Source organism: Peromyscus maniculatus, chromosome 5 (genome assembly GCF_049852395.1).
Source record: "Peromyscus maniculatus bairdii isolate BWxNUB_F1_BW_parent chromosome 5, HU_Pman_BW_mat_3.1, whole genome shotgun sequence".
NCBI lineage: Eukaryota > Metazoa > Chordata > Mammalia > Rodentia > Cricetidae > Peromyscus > Peromyscus maniculatus.
In genome coordinates this window covers 102108112-102135490 of record NC_134856.1, presented here as the reverse complement: position 1 = coordinate 102135490, position 27379 = coordinate 102108112, and the positions used below count along the sequence as shown (strand labels likewise).

Sequence of the window (27379 nt, the reverse complement as noted above, 5' to 3'; positions counted from 1 at the left end):
TTCTTTCACTGAGTCCCCTGTTTCATTTTTGTCTTAGGACACTTAGGACATGTGTTACAGGAGTGAATCTAATCATGGTTTCTTCAGACAACATTTAAGATGATGCAAGTGTGAAGTAGATTTTCCAACATGGAGGTATTTGGTGGCTTCAGTGTTTTCCTTGTCGCAAGAAGTAAGATATGTAAACACTGTCTGCTCAGTGCTACTTGAGTAATACTTTGTAAAAGTATGTCTTGTCATCCATTTGGATCACACAGTTCGAAACCTCATGAAAAGATTTAAGATATTACTATACCATTTGATTACTTGGAATCAAACAAGATTAAGGAGATGAGACATCTTCAAATAAAAATACAAGTCAAAAGGACCTAGCAACTGGAGACAAGAGTGAGCAAAATAATTAGAAAAGAGAAAAAGCATGGGGTTCCTACTTTATTGTCAGGAAAACACTTAATTTCTTGATCTATTCAAGCAGGTGTCTCAAAATGTGACCCTGACAAATGGCTTCTTCCACACTGGTCACTAATAAAATTCAGAGGTTGCACACAGAAAGACATGAGTAAAAGTACACACAAACTTGTCTGAACTTGTGACCACATTCACATGGCATTGCAAATATTATATATGAAAACAGACAGAAAATAGCATTTGGTTCATATATTGGGAGGGAGAGCTTGGTTTTGGTTTGATTTGGTTTGGTTTTGGTTTTTTGAGACAGGGTTTCTCTGTATGGCCCTGGCTATCCTAGAACTTGCTCTGTAGACCAGACTGGCCTTGAACTCAGTGATCACCCTACCTCTGCCTTCAGAGCAGGATTAAAGGTGCATGCCTGGTGTTCGTATATTGTTTTAAGTTCAGCATAATAAACCCCACTGTGGACATATTTCAAAGGCTATTTTTGTTTACTATTTTACCTGGTGTGTGTGTTTGTGTGTGTTTGCGTGTGTGTGTGTGTGTGTGTGTGTGTGTGTGTGTGTGTGTGTGTGTGTGTGTCTTGACCACCTGGAAGTCTATCTCTAGCTGATGTCTGACTTGAGTCTCACACAAAGTAGTTAATACTGCCCAGCGAATCACAGGAACGTAAGTCAGATCATGTCATTCCCTATTCAGAATCTTCAGCGGTATCCCACCCCATTCAACAGAACGTTCACAGCCCTGCATGCAGCACACTGGCCCCTATGTGTGCTCTTCAGCTTCACTGGAGCACCTCTGGCTGCCTGGAAACTCACTGGTCCTCTCCTCCACCACCGCCACAATCTCTTGCCAACACACACAGCTTAGTCTCTGCTTCTTTAGCAGCAAATGGGGGGATTCTAAAGAAAATAGTTAGGGGCTGGGAGATGGGTCAGAGCACTTGCTCTGCAAGCATGAGGACCTGAGTTCAAATCTTCAGAACCCCTGTAAACAGCTGGACATGGCTGGACAGTTCTGTAACTTCAGGGTTATAAGATAAAGACAACCAGATCTTGAGAGTTCTCTGGCCAACCAGCCTAACCAAAAGGCAAGCTTCTGGCTCAGTGACAGATTCTATCTCAAGGCAATCAGGTAGAGACTAATAGAGGAAGACATGCACAGCCCATGTCTTCTGGCCTCCACATCCACTCACTCCTTGGATTCCACTTCCAGAGGTGAAATCCACTGAGCTAGCCCAGGATGAGGTGAGGAATCTGTAAGAAGAGCCTGACTATGAAGCTTCTAGAACAGGGATGTGGTCTTGGCCCAATTTGAACTCAAGCCAAGAAGAAATGTATGCATTTTCAAGGGCTGACCTAACAAGGCACCACAGACGTGTGGCTCAAACAGCAGCAATTTGCTGCTTCACAGTTCTGGGGACTGGAGTGGAAAATCAAGGTGTCAGGAGGGCCGAACTCCCTTTGGGGAGCTAGGTCCTTTCTGCCTCTGAGGGAGCTAGAACAAACCTGCCTGAGCCTCGGCTAGGTCCTTTCTGCAGTCCGGTCTTCAGTTCAACCCATGCATGCTTCTTTCTCTGTATTTCCTCTTAAGTCACCAATCAATCATACTGGATCTGACTCCCACCGAACTTCAGTAGATTGTCTTAATTACACTTACAATGACCCTATTAACTAACAGCCACATCCTGAGGTGACAGACACATACTTATATCCCTTGTGTGGGGCATAATTCAAATCAAAAAGGGCAAGAAGAACCTGAGTTCAGTAATGTTCCCCCAACATGTACTTAGGGACATACTTTCACCAAAAGAGGAAAGGGGGGGGGGCAAAAGAAACTAAAATGACAGTGAGGACAGATGTAACCAAGGCCTAGTAAGGATGAAAGTGCCAGCCATGATGGCTTGGAAGTAAGCAGCTGGCATGGAGGCTGGAAAACATTCATGGACACTCAAAAGCTAACTCGTTGTGGCCCAAAACTAGCAATTGTACAATGCTGTAGTAAACAGTACCCACATTCTGTTGCTGTCTACTTGGGGTTTTGAGGTGGGGGTTGTTTTGTTTTCTGCTGGAGCTTGACCCCCAGGGCCTGCCGTTAGCTGACCTTTCTACCACTGAATTGCACCCAGCCCACATCCTGACTTTGGATAGGCAGTTTAGGAGGCTCATGCTACAATCCATGTGCCACCACATCATAAAGAAGGCCACTTCAGCCCTCTGAGAAGTTAAGACAGGAGAAAGGAATGCAGTGTTAGAATTTGGGGCAGGGCATGCTGTGGCTGAGGAAACCAAATGCCGTTCTGACTGACCTTCACCAGTCATTCGGGCTCTCCTCTAGAAGGAAACAAACCAGGAGAAAGTGACTGTGCTCTTGTCCGCTCCCACACCCATCAGGAATGTTCACACATGGCACATCACGTACAGAAGAGACCCACAGCACCCTGCTACCAACTGTCCACAAAGTACCGTGGGGGAGGTACTTCCACAAAGTACCGTGGGGGAGGTACTTTAAGTGGCACATGAAATACTCTGCTGCTGGCTGGAGACATGTAGCTCCCAAAATCACAGCATGTCATTTCCATGTGTTTGAGGCAGGACTTCCCCAAACAACCCTGAAGCACAGGGAACCACCGGGCCACTCCCATACCACAAAGCTTACTGGTTTTGTTTGGTTTTGTTTTGTTTCAAGTTTTCTCTTCTCATAAAAGTTATGTTTTCTTTTTAAAACTTTAATTCGAGAAAAGAAATTACAATGCAAGCCCAAAGCACTACTTTCCACAGCAGCAAATTAGAGAGAGCTAATCTGTGGCCATACTGTGCCCTGTCATCTGTACCTTGTCGCTTTAATTTTGCACAACCCAAGCCCAGCAATGCTATTCTTTGTTACTTCTCCACATAGCAGCATTTTAGCCTTCATACTGAGTTTCAAAGAGTCCAGAATAAAACCAGCCCACATTAAGTAAATGGTCACATAAAATCTTCCCTTTATAGATGGAGAAAAAGACTTCCAAGGTTCAAAAGAAGGTTTTTAAACACCGAGTAGTCTTAGTGACATTTTAAAAGGGTCCACTTTAAGAGGCTGAATTCTTCTCTCCACTGTGTTGATTGGCATGTGCGCCTTGCCTCTATCAGAAGCAGAGTGGTTATTACTGGAAATGTGCACACTCTATTACACTGCTGAGACATCTCCGACACACAAGAGTCTCCACATGAAGAACTGGCAAGTTGGAAGGCAAACGTCCCATTATGCCATCTTACAGAGCATTAAAAAGCACAAGCGACAGCTTGGCCTCCAGTACAGGGACATACTCGGTTCAAGATCCTAATACCCAGTCTTTGTAATTGGCATTCTAGCGATCCCTCAACCATAGATAGGAAGCAGGCTGTCCAGAATGTAGCAGAACCAAATGCTTCCATCTCCACCTATGAGAATGTACAAAGCACTAAGCACAGGCATTTCAAAATTATACATTAACTCTCAGGCACAGGCACGCGCAAACTCCCTTATGTAGAAATACTCTCTGGAAAAAAAAAATTTCATCATTATAAACCATCTTCCAGGTGTCACCCAACTTCCAATTTTTCATAGCCTTCCCATCCCACCTCCCACTCATCTCCTAAAATTGAGAAGAAGTTCCTGAGCATTTCCAGCTCCAACAGTGCTGCACATTAAGCACATATCCTCTGAGCTCTCACTCTGCAAATCATTTGGTTAGAAATATCAGTGATGGGCCAGTTGTGCAGAGCCTATCCCAGCAGCGAGCGGCACCAGGGCATGCTTATCATGAAGATGTAGGCTTTAAAGACGCACAAGGTAACTGGAACTCGGAACTGGTGGTCCATCCACACACAAATCAGCACTTCGCAGCTGTCACTGGGAGCCAGAAGTTGATCACTTGATTACGCTGAGGATGCCCCTGACAAGGAGCATGTCCTCACAAAGCTGTCAGTTCCTTGCCATTTGCATGAAGTGATCGGCTTATCAGGCCCACACACCCTCATCTGGCAGCAGACAGCAAAACTCTATCTACCAGCAAAGGGGACTAGGAAAGGAAGAGCTGAAGAAGGTACCTCAAGGAATCCATAGCTTACGACACCCTATCTTGCTTTGCTCCGATTCTCACGATTCTCATGGGCACAGATGCCTAGATACAAAGGAAAGTGAAAGTCACGATCCGTGACCTCATGCCCCAACTGCTCTGACCAGCCTGTGTCAGGTGATTCTACTTCGAATCCTGTTCACTGGTCCATAGCATGGGACTCACCACAGTCACCAAGTCAAGAAGAGACCAGCAGATGTCAATGACCTGCTCCAGGGTCCACACAGAGCTTGCTGTCATGCTTCCTTTGCAGACGGAAAGCAAATCTCTAAGGTTTGAAGCTTGCCAATGCTTACCACCCCACTCTCTAGGTCAGTTCTCTATCTAACCCTGGGTGCTAAGGGCCAGGAGCCTCTCCGGAAAACAAGAGGACAGACTGGTTATTGGCATCAGCATTCAGAGCTCAGGTGGTCAGAAACCAACACCAAGCTGACCTGGTGATGACCCAGAGAGGCTGTCTTCCTCTACAGCTAAACAATGGAGGAGAAAATGGACTTCTGCTTCAAGTTTGGAACTTGGGGCTCAAAGTCCACCGCACAGAAGGGCCAAGCCAGGCACAGGAGCAGCTACTTGTAAAGGCATTGGTGTGAAGTTGTACAGTGATATAACAAAGGATAAAAGGAACATAAAATTACAGTCAGCGAGAATCTTTCACCAATGAGAAGCAGTATCTCAGTCCCAGTCTGCCTGGCCTGCCTGTCTGTCTGTCTGTCTCCTCCTCTCTCTCCCTTCTCCCCCTCCTCTGCGCTGTGCCACCCCACCCCACCCCACCCCACCCCCAACCCCGTCTCTCTGTGTATATGTACCTGTATGTGTGTGTTTGTTTTATGAAAAATCGTAGCTAAATGACTAGGTTATTTTTATGCCAGCTTGAGTGTGGCTTTTGTCTGTCACAGAAGAACCCAGATACTTCTGTCTAGTCTCTAACCTGGGAGCAACACCATGCCCTCAGGTGCGGGCTGACATACAGGTCACAGTTTGCCATATCAGGCTCCAAATCTCAAGCATGCATAGAGCACCTCTCAGGGAACAAAAGGCTTTTATCTCAAAGCCCCTAGGGACCACAGGCTCCAGGGCTCAGTACCCAGGGGGCCTAAAGTAGGAGCCATGGCCATCTGTTCAAAGAACCCAGGAATCCCAAGGGAAGGGCCCAGCGAGCTGCAGGAGGGTGGGAGCTCCAGCTGAGAGAGCACTGAACTGCAGAAAGGACTGTCACCACACACCAACCTCAAGCGGCACAAACCTGGCAATGGGGAACTGACAACAACGTCAGGTTGCCAGGGAGGCAGAGTGTTCCCAATTAAGGTATCATTTATTTTGCTTAAATCTCTCAGGCGCAACCCAAGAAAATTAAAGATTTTTAGAGGAAATAAAAATACTTCAATACAGTAAGTATTTTATTTTTGAAATAAAAGTTTTTTTCCTTCTTTTTATATACTTGCAAAGTTCCAAATGATGAACAGGAAGAAACAGGGTTGGCTGCTGCTCCCAAAGCCAAACCTCTCTCTAACTGAAGTTCCACTCGAGTAAGAGAGTGAACCATGGCAAGGAGGGACTCTAAGGAACCGGAAATAAGCTGCCTCTGAGAGTTAGCATGTAAACCAACTGAGAAGGAATGAGGGCGCAACAGCAAACCCGCAAAGACATTTGTCTTGGTTAGGGTCACCATTGCTGTGATGAAACACCATGGCCAAAGCGACTCGGGGAGGAAAGGGTTAATTCGGCTTACAGGTCCACATCACAGTTCATCATCAAAGGAAGTCAAGACAGGAACTCAAACAGGGCGGGAACCTGGAGCCAGGAGCAGATGCAGAGGCCATGGAGGAGTCTGCTTACTGGCTTGCTCCTCCTAGCTTGCTCAGCCTGCTTTCTAATAAAACCCAGGACTACCAGCCCAGGGAGGGCACCACCAACATTGGGCTAGGCCCTCCCACATCCATCATTAATTAAGAAAATGCCCTACAGGCATGCCTGCAGTCAGATCTTATGGAGGTATTTTCTTAATTGATGTCCCCCTCTCAGATAAGTCTAGCTTATGTCAAGTTGATATAAAACTCTCCAACACAACATTTGAGAGACATGGGCTCTACAGTCAGCCAACAGTGCTGGAATTCCTGGCCATTCCTCCAGCTACATGACCTCACATGCTCTGGCAAAAAAAAAAAAAAAAAAATTAGTCATTCCAGGGCTTTATGTCCTAGGTAATCTGTGCGCTTCGTAATTTGTGCGCAACATAATCACGTAATCTATGCACATGCGTGGCGTAGCTCCATAAGCCCATATGCACATGTGCAGGGAAATCCATAAAAAAGTGGGTCACAGACTCCTCCCCACTTCTTCTTCTCCCCCGTCCCTCTCTCCCTGCACATGTCTTCCATAGGCCTAAGCACATTCTCTTCTGTCCCTCCTTCCCTAATAAACTCTGACAGTAGGTTTTGTCGAGCCTCATGGCTTCTCTCACACCGTAACAGTGTCGCTTAATGAACATTGTGCCGCCGCCGCCGCCACATTAAAATCAACAAACAGAATCTGTTAACAAATTCTGCTGCCTGAGTCTATGGCCTAACCTAAAGAAAGAACACATTGATCAAAAGAAAGAGAGGTGGCCATGAGTTAAAGCAGACAAAATGGGAGCCTGCTGGGCTACCACAGCTCTCTCGCAGATAGGGGGAAGTCCAGCACTTCCTGATTTATGCCTGTCTTCACATGACATAGCCAAGCATGAGGCCTTTCAGATGGGGCACTCCAGCTGCCCAGGCTGTATGCCTGTTGGTTCCTGGTCATCATGGTCAGCTCCTGTTTACCCAGCACTCTCCAGCTTCCCACTCAGCTTCCCTTGAAGGTTGCCTACAGATTGGAAATTTGCCTATTGGCACCATGAGCCATGGATCTGTATCTTGTTCCCCAGTTCCAGAAAGCATGCTAATTGCACCGGACATGAGAGTTGCCATGTTCCGAGCAGGTAGTAAAGGTTACTGACACAGGATGAGGGTTTCCTCTTGGCCACAGCACACTCACCTGTAATTCATCCCAAGGTCTACCCAAGCCCCAGCTGCACACATTCCATGAACATAAATGCAGGACATGCCACCGTGGGAACAGTACACAGTGGTCAATTAATTTCTTTCTTTCAAACTCTTTGTAGCAATCTCAAATTTAAAGTAAGTAAGTAAATAGATGATAGATAGATAGACAGATAGACAGACAGACATATAAATAAATAAATAAATAAATAAATAAATAAATAAATAAATAAATAAATAAATAAATAAATAAATAAATAAAGTACAAAGAGCCATCATTCATCTTGGAACATGTAAGAATAATCTGCCAACCAGATGCCTCATTAATTAGCAAGCACATTAATGCTCATTCCATTATAAGTACAACATGGCCATCAAATCAGAAAAGAAACATTACTGCACATTCCATTTGCTCCTCAGCCTCCATTCAAATTCCACCCAAAGCCTGAAACCGTACCTGATAACAAAAAGATACAGCTTAGATTCATCTAGTGCTTTTCCCTGCTCGAGCTTCATTCATGCCGAAACACTTCTCTCTGCCTTCCTTTGGTTTTTCTGACCTTGACACTTGAGAAGATTGCAGGCTGGTTATTTTGCATAATGCCTCTCAAGTTGAGTTTGTTGGATGTTTCCTCTACTTGGATTCAGATTGTGCATTTTGGGAAGAAAGACACAGAAAAGTGAAGAGGCAAATGTTTCCTTGCTTGTCCTCACGTGGTGCCTGGTTTTGATTTGCCCCATAGTCGACACTGTTCCCTTGTTCTCCAGCTTTTGCCAGAACCAGATTCCTGAAAGCCCAAGGAGAGTGGCCAGGAGTGGGCAGAACAAAGAGGGTCTGGGCTGTATCTGTCTGCATCTCCTCTGCCTTGAATGGTACAGCTCTGCACTCTGCCCTGGAACTGTTACCAGAGATGGGATAGAGAGGTGGGAAGGAAAGAATGGACAGGATATGTTTTCAGGAGAAACTAGAGGACGGTAATTCTCCCTTCTCATTCATTTATCCATACCACAGACAGGTGTGGAAAGCCTCTCCCTCAGACACAGTGACACCGGTGTACATTGTAGAGCTAGGTGCTCCAAAGAAAAGCATGGTATGTTAAAGATATGCTATACCTAAATTACTGTGGGACAGCACTGAGAAAGGACGCTTGACCCAGGACAGCTTAAACGAAAAGCAGTCCAGCACAAGGAAGAGTCCAATTCTTTTTGACACACGCAGGAACCTGAATGTAGACATAAATAGAAAGGTAGGTCTAACTATATGCAAAGGTGTACCTCATCCAATAGCCATGGGAACCACCGAAGGATTGGAAGCAAAATGGCCAGGCCACAGAACATGTTTGCAAACAGTCTGAGGAATCTGGCAGAAGAGATTAACAGGAAACAAAAGGAAATCAAGGTGCACAAGTTTGTACATGAGCAGACATCAGAACGGATGTCTTCCAGATCAAAGGCCGACAGGGTTAATCTGGGGCAGTAGAGCAGAAACAGGGACAGGCTCTGTGGAAATGCAGGACCCACAGGCTTCTACCGGGGAGGAAGGGGTAGAAGAAGGGGGACATCCGGATGGCCCACAGGGGCTTCTGAATCAAGCCCATACTGTGGGGAGCCTTTGGTTATACTGAGAGGAGTAAGTGTGACTAACTTAACACTTCCAGATATAAAAGCAACCCCCTAATCTCTCCAACACAGGACCAGCATCTCATCCTGATGACCAGAAGACCTCAAGGACAAGCCTGAGCTCTGGATGGGCATCATGGCACGCTAGGTTTCAGCTTATGATTTCATTACATCTGTGTCCAGTGTGTCACTGTGTAGTAAGTACTGTGGGCAGAGCTGAAAGCACTCTCATAGTACTGTAAAAAGGGAGAGTGCTGGGAGACGTGTTGAGCCTTGTCACACCTCCCCCACGGCCAACGACTTGTAGTTCCCTAATAACTCCAGTAGCACTGGAGTTAGAGCAGCCTACTCATTTTGTTTTTTACAATTTACATTTTGATTTTACAATATATACCTCATACCTTTGCTCTTAAGCAAAGTAAATTACATTCAACTTTGCATGATTTCACAAGATCCTTGAAAACACCTGCCAATACCCTAGGGTGTTAAAAAGCTAAATGTGGAGACTGTACATATTTTCATTATGATTACTTATTGGAAAGTGGAAATCTCACATTTGGTGGAAATCCAGAGGTACTTATAGCTCAACATAATGTATATGTGATTTAGTTCATGGAAAGCAAGAGCCTCTGGGTTTTTTGTTTGTTTGTTTGTTTGGTTGGTTGGTTGGTTGCTTTGGTTTGGTTTGGTTTTGGTTTTGGTTTTGTTTTGGTTTTGGTTTTGGTTTTCTCAAGACAGAGTTTCTCTGTGTAGTTCTAGCTATCCTGGAACTCGCCTGGTAGACCAGGCTGGCATTGAACTTATAGAGATCTGCCTGCCTCTGCCTCCGCAGTGCTGGCGTTAAAGGTGTGAGCCACCACCACCCTGCTCTACTTCTTATTTTAAGTCACTTCTCTTCATACATCCAATTACCAAGTATTCAAGTCTGAGACTGAAAATGAGGACATTACTGTGCAATGCTACAGTGAATAAAAACAATCATGCAGCTTTTTACAGACTATATTTGATCTACACAGAGAAAATACTAGAGCATCATCAATATTTCTTGAGTAATTTCAGACTTTTCCCTGCACGTATTTCATCCTTTGAAGCCATGTTCTTTCCCTTGCCTTGTGGTGGTATTGTGTTCCCCAAAATATTGTGTACCCTAATAAACTTATCTGGGGTCAGAGAACAGAAAAGCCACTAGATACTTAGGATAGGTAGTAGTAGCACACGCCTTTAATCCTAGCATTCCAGAGGCAGAAATCCATCTGTTCAAGGCCACATTGGAAACAGCCAATTAATGGAAATGCCTTTAATCCCAAGAAGTGAGCCTTTAATCCCAGGGAGTGATGATAGAAAGCAGAAAGATATATAAGGCATGAAGACCAGAAACTAGAAGCATTTGGCTGGTTAAGCTTTCAGGCTTCTAGCAGCAGTTCAGCTGAGAGCCATTGGGATGAGGACACAGAAGCTTCCAGTCTGAGGAAACAAGACCAGCTGAGAAGTTGGCCAGGTGAGGTTAGCTGTGGCTTGTTCTGCTTCTCTGACCTTCCAGCATTCACGCCAATAACTGGCCTCAGGTTTGATTTTATCAATAAGACCTACTAAGATTCCTGCTACATTGCCTCTCTGTGTCATCCTTAGCTGTAGCTTGCCACTGCTGACGCTTGTGAGAAGCCAGTGTGTTTTTACGGTAATGTAGCACAGGACAGCCAACAGCAGGCCTTGCTACAGACAGAACCATCTCTTCTGCATTAAGTGACTTGAATACCTGTCAACTCCTGTTCTCCCTAAGTACACTGCGGCCCACAATAAGCTCTTGCAAGAAGACTTAGCAGAACATTAACTGCAGAATGCATGTGAGGCTTCTAACCTGGACCTAGTGTAATTTTGTAATTTTCAAAAGTTAAAAACTTGGGCCAGGCGGTGGTGGCACACACCTTTAAACCCAGCACTGGGGAGGCAGAGGCAGGCAGATCTCTGAGTTTGAGGCCAGTCTGGTCTACAGAGTGAGTTCCAGCATAGCCAGGGCTACATGGAGAGACTCTATCTCAAAAAACCAAATAAATAAATAAATAAACAAACAAACAAACAAACAAACAAACCAAACTTGGGACCAGGTACCCCAGGAGGTGGTGGAGAACACCTTTAATCTCGGCACTTGGGAGCCAGAGGCGCCTGCCTCTGAGTTTGAGTTTGAGGCCAGCCTAGTCTACAGAGCAAGCCCCAGGAAAGCCAGGGCTACACAGAGAAACCCTGTCTCAAGGGGGAAAAAAATTAAAAAATTTTAAAAAGCTCGGGGCCAGGGAGATTGCTCAGCAGCACAGTAATAGAAACACTAGAGACCCTGCCTTGAAAAACAAGATGAAAAAGAACTACCAACTCCCAATAAATTGTCCTTTAACTTCCAAATGTACCAATGCATGGACAAACCCACATTTATGCATCTGTACACACTACATACCATACACACACACACACACAGAGTAAGCAGACTGTTCAGCACATTCCCGCCCACACAGTGACACAGCAGCATGGGCCCTGATGCCCTGATCCCCGGTGACCTCCCTGTGTGCAGCACCATCTCCTCTGAGCCTCAACTTTCTCATGAGCACAGCGAATAGTATACATTCATCAGAACCGTCAGGAGAATTTAAGGACCTCAGATTTGCAGTGACCAGCACAGTGTCTACAATACAATAGAGGCACTGTTTACTGCCCTTTTCTACACCCAGGGTTATTTTTCATTAGTGTATAAACATGGAAAATGCAGTGAAAGACTTTTGAGCTAGATCCCCAGTCACCTAGAAAGTCAAAACGTTGGTATTCTCCTTCCTGTCCTTCGAGACTCTAAAGTTTCTGCTTTAAGCTCAGTCCACACGCCATTTAAATGTGAACCATCCAATTACTATGTCTCTTTCTTCCGAAGCTATCTTCTCTGTTTCACTCCAGAAATGGGATAAGAAAATTGAAGTGGAGAATAAGGAAGGACTGGTTCACTGACTCTGTTTATACACTGCCCTGCTAGATTCTTCTGTGTTTACCTCTCAGCAAGCATTTCCTGGATACTTGAAACAACAAAAAAACCTTTTAGTGAGCAGTAAGGAAACCAGGACACCCCGGTCTCCTCCAGAGAAAGGTGAGGGGTCAGAGGACAGTATGTACTGCTATTTCTGTCACAGTGGACTATGTCTACCTTGCTGTCACCCATTGTGTCAATCAGCCTTCTACCACTGAGAAAAATATATGAGATAATCAACTTAAAGGAGGAAGGATTTAATTAAGTCGGGACTTCAGTCTCTGGTTGTTTGGCTCCCATCAAGTTGGGTCCATGGCAAAGGTAAACAGCATGGTAGGGATCCCATGTCAGAGCAAAGCAGCTCACATTGGAGGACTAGCAGCAATCATAGGAGTGGTAGGGAATGGGAAGGAGGATCCCAATGCATTCTTCAAGGGCACACCCACAAAGACTCTAACTAGGCTTCACTTCCTAAAGTTTCCACCATTCCTAATGAGCCTCATTGGCTGGACCCAAGTCTTCACCACATGTGAGAGACCACACTGGAGAGACATTAGTGGTCCAACCACAATACCCACTAATCCTTCTTAGAAAGTGGAAGAAGGATGACCATGGTCAGTGCACTTTGATACCCACGTGTCACTACATGCCGGATCCATTCTAAGATGTGTCACGAGATGAGCCGGTGTCTGTAGAGTATCCTGGACAAATACACATGGTATAGGTTCCATGAGGCCTCTTGGGGTGATTGATAGACTCTGTAAGTAAGGTACCTACTATGAATACACTCTAAAATGATGACTGAAAGCATCAGTATAGGAGGGACTGGAAAGGTGGTTCCGTGTATAAGGATGCTGGCTGCTCTTTCAGAGAACCTGGGTTTGGTTCCCAAAACCCACATGGTGGCTCACAGACACCTGAAACTCCTGTTGCAGGGAATCCAACGTCCTCTTTCTGATTTCTATGGGTTCCTGCACAGGTGCGTGCATATATGCTCGTGTGCGCACACGACTGAGTCTCTGCTAGACCTGATGAACAGGTGTGCACTCATGTGTGAGGTCTCAACCCTAACAAGCACAGGAGGACTTGCTCCTAAAACACTACAGGCTCGAGGGATAAGGAACTGTTCTAACATGTATTATGAAGTGTTCTCACCAACACAAGCCAAATGCTCATCTGAAGGCCTGTAATGGCCACCTCGAGTCAGGATACCCAATCCTATGTCTCAGCTGAACAAAGATCTTCAGCATTGAATTGAGTGTGTTCTCCCAACCAGGACATTCCTTAGACCTAGTTAGTGTTCCAAGTGCTGATTCGTGCTTTCGTAGTAGCCTCTCCAGAGTCTGTCTGCAATTGACAATGAGGGCTGGTATCATGTCCTGTATTTAACTCGCTCGTCGAACTGTTAGGATGAGGGAATTCCCCCAGAGGGCTGTGATTTTCTTGTCTATCAATCTGAATCCTATGCAAATGCTTCCAGGTCAAGAGCTCCTGTGGGAAAACCACCAGATTCAAGAGGCCTATGCAAAGCCACTGTGCACCAACACAGGCTCCTCCTCCACGTAGCACCTAATGCCCATGCAGCCCAGGCAGGGGGAAGCCCAGTAAAGCAACTTCTTTACCCATAGGCTCCACTTCCATTTACTCAACCAACTGCTGATCATAATATTTGAGGTAAAGACTGTGACTGTGTTGAACTTAAATTTTTTTTTCCTATCATTACTCTCTAAATTATACAGTGTAACAACTATTTACATAGTATTTGCATTGCATTAGGTTTTACAAGTCATGTAGAGATGATTTAAAGAGTCCCAGAGGGTATGCATAGGTTACATGCAAATTCTGCACCATATCTAGGCAGGCACTTGAGCATTCAAGGCATTTGTTATCTGAGGAGCTCCTGGAACCAATCCCTTGAAGCTGAGGGATGACTGCATTTGCCTGTAAGCCACTAGGCAAATATGTAGAAAATGAGGAAGGAAGGGTCTTCTCCTGTCCTCTGGTAGACAGTCACCACCCTTTCAGATAATGTATGAGACTGTCTGCCCTGGGGTTTCTATTGCTGTGAAGAGACACCATAACCCCAGCAACTCTTATACAGGAAAAAATATTTAATTGGGGTGGCTTACATTTTCAGAGGTTTGGTTCATTATCACCATGATGTGTCATGGTGCTGGAGCTGAGAGCCCTCCATCTTGATCAGCAGGCAACAGAAAGTGAACTGAGATACTGGGCAAGGCTTGAGCATATATGAGACGTCAAAGTCCACCTTCACAGTGACACACTTCCTCCAACAAGGCCATATCTACTCCAACAAAGCCACACTTCCCAACAGTGCCATTCCCTATGAGCTTACGGGGGCCGATCACATTCAAACTACCACACTGCCCCACCTGGAACAGCAAGAAGCTGTGTAGATGGGAATTTTACAAGTTCACGAAGAGGCCAAATGCACTAGCACTAAAGTCGCCCATGGTACCTCTTCTCTCACACACTCAGGAGAGCGTCACAAACCCTGCAAGGGTGCTCACTCTTCAGTTCTAATCCTTAATCCGCTGTAACACATATGGGGATAATAAAGTCCTCCCTGTCACACACTGCTACATACCAGCATAGACCCCTTCCTCCCAGAGCCCTCAGGAAGCTGAAACAACTGCAAATCCATGGGTTATTTGGCACAGAGCATGTGTTCCAAAGCTTGCTAATTCCCTCCCCCTGCATCATGTGATAAATGCCAATTAATTTTACAGAAGCAGAGCTATTGATTTAGTGACAAATACACAGGCTTCTGGGGACACTCTATCTCCAGCCCTCCAGTCCCAGCTATTTAATATGGTGCAAGTTTAGTGTGTCACTGTCTTCCGAAGCAAAATGGGATAGCACTTAACTTCGGGGAGAGTTAGGTGCTGTCAGTGAGCCGAGCAAAGAACGTCAGATAGCATACGCTCCCTGAGTTCTGAGGCCCTTCAGCTGTCAGCAAGACTCTTTACCTAAATATGTCCCCAGTGAGCCACGGAAAGCAGCGTGCTCCCATGACAAGATAGGAATGACTATTAGTATACTGCCCATCTATCACAGATGCTGGGTAAACAAACCATGAAGCCACTGGGGTCAGCTCCAAAACAGAAAAAAACCACACGGCAGCATATTCACCCTTAGGAAGCACAGCACTACTTTTTTATTTTTATTTTCGTGTGTTTACCTATTCCTAAAAGTTCATAAAATCACTTGGGGGCATAAGTGCCAATTACAAGGCATTTTAGCCAAAATATGTTTTTACAGCCACGGGCATTTCCTAGCACAAATTAAATACTACATCAAATATAGCACACTCGTTTGGAAAGTCTACAGATTTCCCATAAACACACAAGGAAACCAGGAAAGGAAGGAAGACATCACCACCCCCACCTGCCAGAGCTCGAGGACACTGGATAAGCTCCCTTTTAACAGGCCAGGAAAGAGCAAGCCTCCGACTTGGGGACTAACACACCAATCTCAGTCCAACTCCTTATCTCGCCTTCCAGACCAACACCTTGTCAAGGAAGAACTATGATTTAAACCATTTTAAAGATGGCACAAAATCCTGTTTTTATATGATCGAAGACAAACCTAGGCTTTGTTAGGTTTCATCATAGGGCCAATCAGACCTTATTTCCCTGCAATTTTACAGATTCGAAGCGAGTATCCCTCTGGGAATAGATCTGTAAAATGTTCTTTCAATCTGGGCCTAAATGGGCAGAATGCTCAAGAAAAGGCTCATAAAGATTTTGCCAAGAACTTAGAAGAGGACCAAGAGCCCTGGCGTCCCCCTTATCTAGAAGGCTCAGCAGAGAAAGGAACTTCCATCTACCCAGATGTATCTTTAGCAGGAGCCACAGCTGCCTCATCCAGAGGAAATCAAGGAGCTCTGTGGGCTGAAGATGGCACGAGATCTGGCATGACCAGCAAGAAGAGCCTAGCTCTTCTACCCTTCAGTGAGAGGCTAGGAGTTAGTCATATTCCCTGCTAGGCAGACAGAGAGGGACAGAGCCACGGCGAGGTAATAAAGGTGGCAAACTTCCAAGATGGAAGTTCCTCACCTTCCTGACTTGAGACAAAAGCTTGTCGAATGAAAAAAAGCAATAAAAAGGACATGACTGTGGACACCATGGTATGGTATAGTGGAGGAGAAGGTTATCGTAGATGTGAGGGAGAATACAGAAAGGGGCAGAGACAGACATCTGGGAGAGTCCACAGTGAACATGGCCAGACTGATCTGGGCCATGTAAGGAGAAATGGGGAGAGAGAGCAAGAGAGGAGCTGCCAATCAAGAAGGTCGCCCTGGGCCAAGAGACTGGTGTAGCCAAAATGGCTGAGTTATATAGGGGCCAGAGGAGCTGGGGTTCCCAGGCTGGAGAAGTTTAGGGTAGGTGGCAGGATGTGCCAGCCAAAAGAACTGCAGGTGAGGAGGATGCGGGGAGAACCTGGAGGCCAGAGTCCATTTTGATATGTTAATAGACATCCCAGCCTTTTGTCCCAGGTTTAAGACCTAACACCTGACAGCTTAAAACAAAGGCCTTGTATGCTTTGTCCCCAACCAGCAGGCTGGACTGCCTCAACAAGTTCAAGGCATGTTCAGGACAGATAACGCAACAGCTGTAGCCAGCAACCATCCTATCGTTCTTCAAACTGACCAACACTAAATTAGGAGAGCCGCGTAGAAGAACCTGGATTTTTCTGGCTTTCCAGAGGGTCCTTTTCTCTGTGAGTGCTACATGTGTGTCTCCTCACCCCCTAGTAAACACCTTTCCTCAACGGCTGATTCTGTCTGCTGCTGTCTGCGGGGATCTGAGATATCTCTGCTGCCGCCTGTGACACTCGAGATTTTCCCCTACCTGTGAATTCTTTATCTGGCAGAGCAAATAAACCTGATCAAGACCCCTAGACCGTGTCCTCTGAGCACTTCCTGCCGGGGCTCCTAAACTCACGTCCAAAAACTAAGGAGATGGGGTTCGGAACACACTGTCAAGAAATTGGCACAGCAGACACGGGGAGGTCACTCACACCCTCTCCTCATCACTCCCTCCTGAAATGGGTCATAAAACTTAGGAATGATTTTCAGACTGTCTCTGAAGCAACCCCAGTGAGAGGCGCTTCTCTGTGCTCCGCCGGAAGGGCCTGAAGCTGCAGGGTGACAAGAAGAGACTGAACAAACAGGCCTTGTGAAGTCTTACAGTTAGATCATACTCCATACGCAATCACATCTGTAGGCTGTCCACTCGCTGGTGTTAGAATCCAGCCTCTGCTAAGGCCGCAAAAACTGCAGCAGCCTTCCCCCTTACAGATGCTACAGGCGCCCGACTGAGACAGCCTTGGTAATAGACGCCCCCAGTGTCAGGATTTCTCACCTAGGGAGTGAGTGAACATCAAAGGTAGGAGCATCCTGCTCCCCAACTCCCTCCTTCCCTTTGGCCAGGGAATGAGAATGTCTGGCTGCAGACCCTGCTGTGAAACCTCCCAGATTCTCACCAGGCTATAAGAACAGTCTCCCACCTTTGGGCTCTTATTTCTCTCATCAGTGACCCCAGTCAAGCTTCAAGTGCTGGAGCGCTAGCGCTCTCTCTCTCTCTCTCTCTCTCTCTCTCTCTCTCTCTCTCTCTCTCTCTCTCTCTCTCTCTCTCTCTCTCTCTCTCTCTCTCTCTCTCTCTCTCTCTCTCTCTCTCTCTCTCTCTCTCTCTCATACACTCACACACACACACACACACACACACACACACATACACACAGAGTTATGCAGTTGCCTCTCTGTTTGTCCTTGGTGTTGTTAACTCTTAATAAATTCCTTATTCCCCAAGAATATATCTCGGTGTCCTCTTGAACTCTCCCCCACCCATCCAAAACTTAACAATCTGTCCTCAAACGATTCATGGACAGAGGCTTGCCTGCATCTCCATGTCATCACCTAAGCTCATAGTAAATAACTCCAAATGTTTCTCCATCATTAGACTGCCTCTTGTTATAGGACCTTCTGATATGAAGGTGGAGGCGGGTATGAGAAACATATTTTCCCTCTGCAATACTGCCCTGGTGAAAACAGGAGGCCTGGTTGTAGGTGAGAAGAATCTTTGCTATCATTTGGATCTGAAATGTCCTCAAAAAGGCCCATACACTGAGGAAATCGTTAAGAAGCCCAATGTGAGAAAGATAGATGGGAATGTATACTAACTATCTTTCCTGTCTCCTGGATTTTGTTTTTACTTCCTCATGCCATGAGGTGGGCAGGGAGATCCTCAACATGCTCAATGCTGTAAGATCACTTTTAACCATGGCTCCAAAAGCAGAGCCAACTAACTGTGGACTGAAACCTCTAAACCTATGAACCAAATAAACCTTTCCTCTTTCTAGCTGATCATCTTAGGGATTTCATTATAGTAGCAGAATACAGGCTAACATCCCCATAAGGAGAACCCATGAACAGATCTTAGACTCAAAAACAACTGTCAACTGCCCTCTTTACAGTTAGAATGGCCTTAAGACCCACTTGAGGGGAATACAGCATCACAAGATCACTGCTGAGGAGTGCTGGGTGGGAAATTCCACTTTTCTTATTAAAGTGACAAAATAAAGGAAGTCTACTGGTATTTCCTTCATGTTAAGTATATGAGGACGTGACACCTGATGCTAAGCAAGCATATTTATGATGGGGGATAGAAGGAAAGGTTTGGATCCTTGATGACATCCTCCAGTTACCTAATGAATGTGCGCTGGACTTCTGGCTCGGTTAGCAATAGAGGTCTGTATAGCAACCGACACTTGAGGTCTTTGCTCACTCGGTATTTCAGACCAGGGTACTACACATCAAGCAGCACCCGCATTCTTCCACAAATTATACCTAAGGTTCCCAGACGAAAATGAAAGAAGTAGAGGGGAATGATAAGGACATGCTGGAAGACAGTCTGTCATTTTCTTACACAATAAATATGTTATAACACACAACCCAGTAATTGTGTTCCTAGGTACTTACCTAAATGAGTTGAAAGTGTATGTACACACACACAAAAAAAAAAAAAAAAAAAAAACCTGTACACTGATATTTCTAAGACAAGTACCCTAAACTAGAAGCCACCAACATGTCCTTCAACAGACAGACAGAAAGCCAGTCTGAGAAAAGTGCATACTGTAAAAGGGGGTGTGGGCAGACAGAGCAGAGGCAATGTTCTAGGGAAAAACTATTCTTTCTAACACTGTAAAGGTGGACATGTGATATTGTCTGAGTGCTGAAACCCATGATTTCTATATAACATGAATCAGCCATGCCCACAGACTCATCTCTAAGCTGGGTGGCTCCCTGCTTTCTGCTCCTGGTATGTGAAGACCTCAGCAGGTTTCAGGCTCCCAGATTCCTTCTCTTGCTCTCTCGCTTTCGATCTTAGCCTTCCCCTCAGCTTGCTAGCACATCCCAAGGGTTCCCACCAATAATGACAGCTTTGGCAGGAAAAGAACCCTTTCAGAGGCTCCCTTTGTTTCTGGAAGTAACAACCTAGTAAATATAAATCTCCCAGATGGTTTCTGCAGAGGTCCTGATAATGCAATACATACTTCAGCACGCCCACCTGTGAGGCCCGGGGCTGCACAGGCCCAGCAGCACTTCCTCCTCTGTGGAAGGGTAGCTAGGTTTTCAACCTCATTATGAAAAGAAAGCACCCCAGTTCCAAAAGCTTTCTGGACCCTTTCTCATATACTTTTCTGTGGATTTTGGAATGATAACTAATGCTAAGTTCTAAGTTGATTGCAGCTGTAAAGAGTTTTTAAAAATGAATTATTGCTTGGCTATGTCTCTTGCCCTTTTTTTTTCTCTTTCTTAGTTTTTTTTTTTTCTGAATAAAAAGCAAATGGCACAAGACCAAGAGACCTCACTGAGCGTTCCAGCGCCATGAGATATGCCCGGAAGAAAGCATTTGCTGACCAAAGTTCCCTGAAGAGGCATCACTGGGGCCTGATCAATGAAGCAATGGTAATGGAGCCACCAGCTGGGCACTGACATGGTTTGAGAGAGCATCATTCTGAGAGATAATGAAATTCTTGGGATGAATCACCCCCAAGAGTAGGCATGGGTGTTCTGAATACCTAAGACTAAAAGAGCACCCCAAACCAGTAAGTCACAGTTTCTCCCCTAAGTTAGCTGTGCTCTGTCCTCTGCACAGACTGTTCCCTCCGCCTCTAACAGCCTCTCCCTGCAGTCTCCTCCCCTCACAGGCCTCACCCTGCCCCCACCCTGTGGGTCACAGCCACGGGCATTATTCGGGATACAGTAGGGGAGTTCCTCCAATTGGAAGCGTTTCCAATTTCTCCAGACTAGTTATTCAGCTCTTCCTCTCTGCCCCAGACTGCCTGGTAGCGCTCTTCTCTCTAGTGACTACAGCATCTGTTTGCAGGGAGCTGGTGAGGACAGGGCCTCTCTGTGACAGTATGCTGCCTAGCATAGGTCACCCACAGATGTCTGCTCAATACACGGACTGCAGAAGCCACACAAGGAACTCTCCAACAGGCCTCTGTGCCGGTGGGCTTTAAAAGTCCGTAAGGAAAGCATTTTTCAGCAAGAAATATTTTTAAGCTTGATAAAATATGTGCACACAGCATATCTATCGTTTAGCACAAAAATAAGGCCACAAAGTTCAGCTCTGAGAAAGGCCTGCTTATCTGTAATGGCTCTTCCAAATCACATAGAAACTCAAGAAAAACAGGTCTTTCAAGCAAAGCAAATGCACGTTTAGTTGGCTTGGACTGAAATAAAGTGCACCAGATCACAAACGCTGCCTCCTAGGCATTCTCTTCCTTTATTTCACAGCTTTGGCTACCATCAACCACTGGAGCACAGGCATGTGCCCAGGCCACTGCAGTCAAGCAGACTTGCTAGGATGAAGGGTGTCCTTCAGAAGCAGTGAAGGAGGAGAGAACTGGTGGCGTGGCAGTTTAAACGCAGACTGACTGCCAATATTCCAGAAGCTCCACAGAGGAAACCAAGTGTCCCGCCAGCTCCAGCCAAGAAACTTCCAACAGCTGGCCTCTGAGACAGTAGCCTTAAGGTGACTGGCCTCCAGAGCAGCCTGGGTCCGTCCTCCCAAGAAAAACGTCAATCCCTTTATTCTCTTATCAGCAATTGCAGCCTGCTGCAGCTGCGGTCAGGAATGAGGAAATCACAAGCTGCAGAGAGGTCATGGGTTGGCTCCATGGTATATATTCTCAAGCAGCCTTCAGGACTGCCTCCTTCACCCACTGCTTCTCAGGGCTCATTCCACCATTCATACAAGCACCAGGGTGCCCTCCCAGGCTGCCTGTATGGAAAACAGTTGTGAGAGGGGACTGGGGAGATGCCTCAGTGGTCAAGAGCACCTGCTGTTCTTAATGAGGATCAGGTTTGATTCCCACTATACACATGATGCCTTACATTAATCCTTAATTCCACTTCCAGGGCGTCCAACACTCTCTTCTGGCTTCCCTGGGCACCAGGCACATACACAATACAAACATGTGGGCAAAATGCTCCTAAAATAGGAATAAAAAAAATTTTTTTAATTGTGAGGAGAGAGATCGTGCTGTCAAAGTACTTCATCTTTTATGATGACCCACCCTCACTGCACATGTCTGTTTGATGAGATGCCAAAGTCAGGGTGACCAGACAATGAGGAACATGGAGGAGTGAAACAGCAACATTCCAAAGAAAGAAAATAAAAGCAAAAGTAGTACGGAAATAAAAATATTCTGATTTTTTTTGTATGTTTAAAATGTATGGTTGAGTATAAGATTTCAAAATGCCTTCCAAGAACACAAGATGATGATTCAGTAGTGACCAGAAAACATAACAAAACAACAATAAAATATCATGTTGGCATTTTACTTCACCATACCTCAGGCAGAGGTGCTGATGGAAACCAATGTACACTGGCCAGCAATGCTGATAATTACCGGATAATGCAAACAGTTGCCCCTACAATGGCTAACCTTAAATATCAACATGACTAGACAGAAAGATGTATAAGAGGTTACTAAAGCACACTTCTGGGATCTCTGTGAATATGTACCAGAGACAACGGGCATATGAGACAACCTTGGGGTTAAGACCCACTGTGCACTGGGGCCCTGTCATCTTGTAGGCTGGAGGCACAGTGAGAACAACCTAGAAGGAGGCCAACCAATGCCAGCCGAAGTGTCTGCTTCCTGAGAAGAGCAACCCTGCTCTGCCGTGCACTCCCCCCAATGATGCTCCTCCACACTGCCACAGGGGAAAAGCAAAATACCGCCAGCCACCCATAGGCTGGGACCGCTAAACCAGGAGCCAGAGGACATCTTTCCTAAGTTGAGTTTCTTCGTTATTTTTCACACTGACAGAAAACTAACATGCTCATCCAAAAAAAAATTATCTGCCCAAAGCATAAATAGTGCTAAGGTTGAAAAACCACACTCTAGCACGGTGGAATAAAGTTGTTTTTGACAATTTAACTAAACAACATCTTGGCACAAACTCTGCCTTCCAGGTAGATAGTCACGTCATACAAGCCACTGGCTGAAGAATGGGCATGTGTGGTCCACCTTCAAAACACAATGGGCTACTCTCACTCCTCAAAGCCATGTCACGTGGGCTTCTCATGCACAGTGCTACGCCCTCTGGGCCCTCAACAGTTAACATATTCCTGATATCCTAAACGCCTTGTTTGTCTACAGCATGATGACTTCATGAATTTCAGACTGCAGAACTCACAACGGTGCCTTCATCATCCCAAATGCTGCCATCCCCACTCCTGGCTCATTTATGCTCCCTTCTTTTTCTAGTTTTTAACCACATTATCATTTGCTGGTTAGTGAATACAAATTGCTATTCCCTCTAAAAATGTATTTGCACATTATGTTTGGTAAATTGAATCATGCCTTAAATGAACTAAAGTGGGTCATTCTTTATAGGAATTTGCTAATGAATCTTGTATATCACATAATAATCTCATCCTCATCTATCTGCTGCATTAACACTAATAACCAATGTCAGGTTCTGCAGAAAATATATGCAGATTAGAACTTCTTTATAGCCAACTTCTAGAGGGGAAAGCTCCCTGTTTACAGACGTGCGTGCTCATTCAGGCCAACCTGAGATGAGACTAAGACACCAGAAATCAAAAACGAATAATCAATAATTGTCCTACAGATGGTGGAGAACAAAACTGAATTAGTGACTCCAACGACAGTTTTTAAAAACATATGCCATGACAGCAGTCATGGAGGAGAAGTATGGGGTTCAGCGAGTATGCATGTCAAAGAAACTCCAGAGAGTTTCTTTGTGGCCTAAAACAGTTCAGAATGTTGATTAGGTTGCTAGTTAAGAAGAGCACACAAACAATAAAATTGAATTGAACTATAAACACTCAAATATAGACAGGGTATAGGTAAAAATGGGGTACAGGTAAAAATGGATAAAACACCAGTTAAACCCATAATCTTGTTGATTATACTGTGAAATGTAACTTTCCTGGTCTTGAAAATGTTATGTAAAATGTCACCATTGCAAAAACTTGGGTTTAAGGGATATCTTTCTCTTTTTCTCTCCCTCTCCCCCACTATCATATGGTGTGTGTGTGTGTGTGTGTGTGTGTGTGTGTGTGTGTGTGTGTGTGCAGCAGCCTTATCCATAATTTCCCAAACTCAGAAGCAACCAAAATGTTTTTGAAAAGATGAACAGATAAACTGTGCTACAACCTGCACATAATGAAATTGTACTGAGCAAGAGAAAGGAGGCCATCAAGCCAGGACAAAAACACGAAGTGAAGTCATACACCTATTTCTGAGGAAAGGAAGCAGTGTGCAAACTCTATAGTCTGAGCACAACTTCACAGGTTTTTCAAAAGCACAACGACAGAAGGGATAAAAACATCAGCAGCTGGCAGAGATGCAGGGAAGGCAGAGAAAGCCCAAGGCAGGGGCTTTCTAAGGTGCCTGAACTCCCAGCCCTGAGACAGGAGCTTTCTGCAGGCCCCACTCAGTCACCCCGGTCAACTCCATGTAAGCACAGACAAGACATGCTCACCCAGTCCTGCCCACGTGCACAGTGTCAGGAGCAAAATCATACTGCTGACGCTGGGTATGGTGACTGAGAGCTGTAATCCAAGAACGTCGGAGGTGAAGAACAGGGAGACCGAAGTCATCTTCAGTGACAAAGTAAAGATGAGGCCAGCCGGGGCTACATGAGACCTCATCTTCAGAAAGCATAAATCAAATAGATAACACATAAACAAAAACAAGCATGGTTGTTTGAGAAGCCGTTGAGTTTCAGAATTGTTTCTATACATCACTAAGTCACCAGGACAGCTGCCATCTGAAGTCACTGAGAAAAGCTGATTACACCAGCACACACTAGTTCTCTACCAAGGACTGATATCTTTCATGGGCTATTTTCCAATCATAAAAGCCCTGTTGTGCTGACATGTCCTGGAGTAGCCTTCTGCTGATGGGTTATTCAAGCTCATGCTGAGCTCAGCAGCCTCTGCAGGATCAAGGTTCGCTCAGTTTTCAAAGTTCTTCTAGTATCCAAACTTTCAGATTACGCTACAAAAAACAAAAATCACACTCTGCTATTATTTTAATTAAAAATACTATGTTACTGTGTGTGGCGGTGCTTTTAATTCTAGCTCTCAAAGGGCAGAGGTGGGTGGATCTTTGTGTGTTTCAGGCCAATGTGGTGTACCTAGGAAGTTCCAGATCAGCCAAGGCCACATGGTGAGAGCAGGTTAGCACTCTGCTGCATCCCATCTCCTTGACCTCCACTCTGTTCCAATCCCACTCTTCCTGGGGAAAAAAAAACCTGAAAACCAGTGGGTCACAGGTCAAGAGAAACAAGAAAATATAAACAAAGAAGCCTTGAGTGAAAGAATTTTTAGCCCAATGAAGCCAAGGGCACACTTTCTGAGCCTACGCACCTGCTTGGATCCCAAGGTCAGCACACAAGGGAGGGGTGGGATGCCAGATCTATACCGGTGCTCTGCTAAAGGAGAGCTGGGACTCCCACTCCAACATTTTCATAATAGAACCCCAGCAGCCGGAACAGGAAGTGAGGAGGAGGAGGAGCTGAGTGTGTGGCTGCCTTTAGAAAACTGTTTTAAGACACAATTGCCAAGATACAGAAATCCTGCTTCACTAATATTCTACGTGGGAAATCCCACGAGCGCACTGACTTGTTAATGAGCACCCTTTCCCACACACCTCTGCAAGCAAGCTCTTTCCCTGCAGCAGCCATGGTTCCCCTGTGCTTTCCATACGCACAACGTTCCTTATTTAAAAGAAAGTCAGTGCAGAGCTCTCTTTTCCAGGAAGGAGTGGGCACCATGGCCTGTTGCAGTGAAGAAGTAGAAAAACGACAGTAGAAAAAAAAATTAACATTCTTACGCTTTTCAACCTCTTTAATTAAAGTGTTGCTTTTCTGCTCTCTCCTTTAATCGTGTTAAACAAGAGAGAGGCAATGTGCTCTACGGGGCCACTTTCTCTGTTCTATTTCAGTCTTTTTTTTCCACAAAGAAATGTTTTTACTTGGGGGGTGGTATTATTCAGAATGATACTGTTATATTGAGAGAATTTATATTCATTTGTGAGATAAATGAGCATATTTCCCCTTATCTGGTTGATAAAATTTTCCTCTTCCTCCTGGTAATTATGAAAAATATTTATGCAAAGCATTTGTCAGAACACTGCCTCCCACTCTGGCACATGCCATACTGGTGGGAAGCACTCACGAACACTAGAATGCTAGTAATACTGGGAGTGGTGATGTGTAGTTTGACTTTCTCTTGGGACTGCCAGCTCACAAATAACCACATGGAGACTTCTTATTAATTATGAAAGCTTGGCGTTTTGCTTAGGCTTGTCCCCAGCTAGCTCTTATAACTTAAATTAACCTGCTTCTATTAGTCTTCATTCCGCCATGTGGCTTTGTTAACTCTCCTCCATTCTGTATGTCCGACTTAGTCTGTGTCTGGCTGGTGTCTCTGTGTGCCTAGATTCCTCTTCTCCTCCTTTCTCTCCCCGGAAATCTCACCTACCCTCTCCTGCCTAGCTATTGGACATTCAGCTCTTTATTAAACCAATCAGAAGGTGCCATGGCAAGACACATCTTTACAGTGCACAAAAAGATTATCCCACAACACTTTTCACAGTAACAATCCAGTCTCATTCAGTCTCCAGGACAGTCATGAGTTGACATACATGACAGACCTACTGTGCTGAGGTGGTGTGAAAAAACAGTACATACACAGAAGAACATTACAATGGATAATGTTACACACACACACACACACACACAAACACACACACACACACACACACACACACACACACACACACACACCCCTTCTCCCCTTCTCAGGTCTCACTTTGTAGCTAGGCTATCCTCGAACTCATTCATGAGCCTCCTTCCTTGGCTACCCAAGTACTGGGATGAGAGGCGTATGCCACCATACCCAAATTCCTGTCCTTCTTGATTGCATCAAGAGGGCACTTGAAGTGACTGACATCATCTCTTCTCACACAACTACATGTTATGATGTATACACAGGGGACCAATGCCTGAGGCCTCATGTATCACAGAACTTGTCCTCATTATGAAGTGAGGTATGACTATGTTTCTAACATGTGCTACACAGAGGAAAAGGCATCATTGAGCTTAAATGCCCTATATCATTCTCCACTGCTTCTGCTCACCAAAGAAACACTATTGACAATCATTCAAGGCTGTAGTGCAGTGTAGGGCTTAAAATAGAAGAAATAATTGTTATGATGAGCATAGATTTTGCAAAGGAACATGAAATCCTTAAAAGGAGATGAATTCTTCAGAAGAGCAAAGTAGATGGCGGGGTGGGGGGGGTGGGGGGGGAATCACCAAAGCAGTGGTTCTCAACCTGGGGGTGGAAACCCCTTTGTGGGTTGAATGATCCTTTCACAGGGGTCACATATCAGATATTTACATCATAGTTCATAACAGTAGCAACATTACTGTTATGAAGTAGCATGTAAAATAAGTTTATGGTTGGGGTCAACACAACATGAGGAATCATATTAAAGGGTCACAGCATTAGGAAGGTGGAGAATCACGGCACTAAAGGGATGGATGGATGGATGGATGGATGGATGGATGGATGGATGGATGGATCCACAAAGTGGCTTCCAGAGAACTCCCTCCTTGGGGCCCCAGGTGTTTGTGAGACCCAC

At 45.2% G+C, this 27379-nt stretch overlaps 1 protein-coding gene across 7 annotated transcripts in view; it reads right to left on the bottom strand.

The window, feature by feature from the left end:
• Window positions 1-27379, bottom strand: part of Elmo1 (engulfment and cell motility 1) — a 539516-nt gene that overhangs the window by 473411 nt on the left and 38726 nt on the right. The window contains exon 1 of one of the 7 annotated variants that reach the window (XM_076572973.1): window positions 7991-8066. The exons of 4 other annotated variants lie outside the window; for them this stretch is intronic. The gene's annotated coding sequence lies outside the window, so the exon portion shown is untranslated. Of the gene's footprint in view, window positions 1-4481; window positions 4551-7990; window positions 8067-27379 lie in introns of those variants that run through there. 2 more of the 7 variants (XM_076572971.1, XM_076572974.1) reach the window with 2 other exon arrangements.